Here is a 3,026-nt window from a genome sequence, read left to right as displayed (position 1 = left end):
GCCCTCACCCCCCCTGCCCACCAGCCTGCAAGCTGCACCCCCCTTCCCACCCCTCAGCACACCCAGCCTTCACCCCTCACAAATCCCCTCAACCGTCACCCCCCACTGTCCCTCCTCCCTCCCTCCACTCTACTACACTCTATAATGACCCTGCCATCACCAAGTACCCCTACCTCACCTCGCCCCCCACCCCCATTCCTCACCCCGTCCCCTATGCTCTCCTAGGTTTGCTGCTGTTTTATTCATTATATTTTTGATATGGGGACTAATTATTGGTAATTGTCATAAAAAGATTCTGTGCAAAAAAACTAAAAAGTTTTTCTGTCTACGCACCGAACCTCATTTACTTGTTGGCATCTTCATGCACCAACATGATGTAGCTGATAGGAAGTGAGAGAAAACTCTTGTCACAATCTAAGGGGTCAACAACCAAGTGAGACCCACAGGCGAACTGAACAACGACGGAGTCGATTCTCAAACAAACCCTCTCCTTTCTAATCCTCTGTCAGTGAGCTACACCTGAGCTGGGGTTTGATAATTTGACTCAGATGCTGCTCGCAAATTCACGAATCACAGTTTCCCAGACAATTTGATAATTTGCCCAGACAGTAGCTCCAGCTCTGTACTGCAGCTGTGGCCTACACATCGCATACATAGGCTGTATGACAGGTAGAGCATCAGGTCACACACCTGAAAGCAAAGCTGCAGCTTTAGATTTGACTTTACTGACAGATTTTACACACTTTTATGTTGTTTGTTTGTTTTGCTGTATTTCTGCAGTTAGACATCTTAACACTGATGGCTTGCACTTTATTTGAATTCACAGTACACAGAGATGTAGTCCACTAATGCTTTTACAGAATAGGTAAAGTAAAAGTACAAAAGGCATTATAACCAAAAAGTACTTGCAGAGTGCTGCCTGATAGTGTTTTATTAGTACCTATTTTCTTACTGGAGTATATTAACAATGCATATATATGTAAACATAAGTAAATTTTAAAAGTATGAACACTGAACTCTGGCTTCCATTTACTGCCATCTTTTCATCTTCTTGATGCCGATTCAGTTTTCATGGTTTCACGCTAACGTCATTGTGTCTACTATTACACTTCCCCTGGAAACACTTAGCCCCGCTCATTCCCCCTTAAGAGAGCCGATAGCAGTGTCTTCCCTGGGCCTGGACCTCTAGGCACTTCCCCTGACTGCTGCCCCCCAGGTGCTTACTTCCTGTGCCCCATACCCCATAGCTCCCACCCTAAGGCAGGTACTGGTGCAACTCTAAGAATATTGGCTGTGACGACAACACTCAGCTTTGTACTCACTTGTACTGCTGGTAGCTGCTGTAGTTTTAAGTTAAAGTAGCCTTTAGCTTCTGGTTATTTACGAACATCATAATGATGATGACCTTATGTTGCCGTGGAACACTCAACCTTTGGCGTGTGTCTACCCAAGTATTTCTTTGTCCGGATGGATGGTTGCTCGATGCACGCAGCAATACAGGAGTGTGTGTGCTGTAGCACTGTGTGCCTGTTAGTGTGTGTCTGTGTGTGAGTGGAAGTGTGTTTTTTTTTCCTGGCTGGTCTTGAGTGCTTTTGCTGCATTTCCCTGGCAGGCTGTTCTGATTGGCTGGCCCTGGGGAAGGGACATATCATGTTTAGCCCCAAACCAACATGCATCCCTCATCCACCATCCACTGCGCCACAACTGTGAGTGAGTATGTGTTTGTATACTTGTGTGTGTGTGTGTGTGTGTGTGTGTGAGAGAAAGAAAGCAAGTGAGAGTGTCAGAGGGAGGTCTGTGCATTCAGGCGATCACACACCCTGCTCTTTCTGCTAAAGTGCTCCTCGTCTCCTTGGCAAAGGCTGATGAGGTATGACATCACAGCACTTTGTTTTATCTTTAAAAGATGAGCAGGGAGCCCTTCACTTCCTCTTAATGAGGCCGAGGTGCCCACAGAATATATGGACAGTCTGCATGTGTGTGTGCCTGTGTGTCCATGCTCACCCACATTCCTGCCTCTTTGTCAATGTGTTTGCGTACAAATGATTGCGTAGGTGTGGGTGTGCATCTGGTTTTCTGCACACTCCTGCTAACACCCATTTTACCCATAACCCCTGGCGTTTCCTGTCCTGAAGCCATGTGTCAGATCTCATTGGCTACTGCATCAATAACACCGCACTCACTCAGCTCCCAACACCACATCCTACCGACAAGATATCATGTACCGCCGCTTTGACCGATCATCTCTTTCTTTTCATTTCTGCAGCGGCAGTGATTGGGCTTGATTTGGGTTTTGTTTACAATCTGCCCCCAGTGTTGATCCAGAGGGGCTTAGGCTCGGGCTGCATTTCACATGAAGATCACTTTACTAGGATTTCAGATTATACTTTTACTGATATATCTGAAGTAGCCAATACTGTGTCTAGGTATTCAATATGTTGTGAGGATTTCTATGCACATACACACATATTTTATGCAAATGTGCGCTGACAATTTTTAAGCCACACCTGAAGAAGCTGTCTGTGGTCAAAACATTGTTAGTCATGTGCGTTAAAAAAGGAAAAAGATCTTTCATAGAAGCTTATTAAACACTTGCACAAATTTTTGGCTAAAACGCTGGATCATTTTAAGATCATACAGCCATGAATATATGGTGTGTGTCATTAGATTTTTGTTATTTTTACTGCATTTGGTGTATTTTTATAAAGGTTCATATTGGCATGGGCACTGCAACTTCTCATGTGTTACTTAATGTTTGTGAATAATCAAATTTATGTAAATATATAACATTTATAAAAGCCAAGGTGACTTTTAGGATTAAAATAGTGCCCATTTGGTCTATCGACCCCACAACAGCGGTCCCTTACTTCTTAGTCAGAAGGGTGGTCCCGGAGTCACAATTAATTGAAAACCTCTGCTATAGCCTATAATACCTCTTACAAAAATCAACATTAATGAAATTGTGTGTAAGAGTTTGACAATAAATGACAAAAAGAAATGAATACTCTAAAACATCAAAACCCTGT

This window comes from Monopterus albus, unplaced genomic scaffold (assembly GCF_001952655.1).
Source record: "Monopterus albus unplaced genomic scaffold, M_albus_1.0 scaffold63.1, whole genome shotgun sequence".
NCBI classification, from domain to species: domain Eukaryota; kingdom Metazoa; phylum Chordata; class Actinopteri; order Synbranchiformes; family Synbranchidae; genus Monopterus; species Monopterus albus.
Note: the sequence above shows the minus strand (reverse complement) of the source record.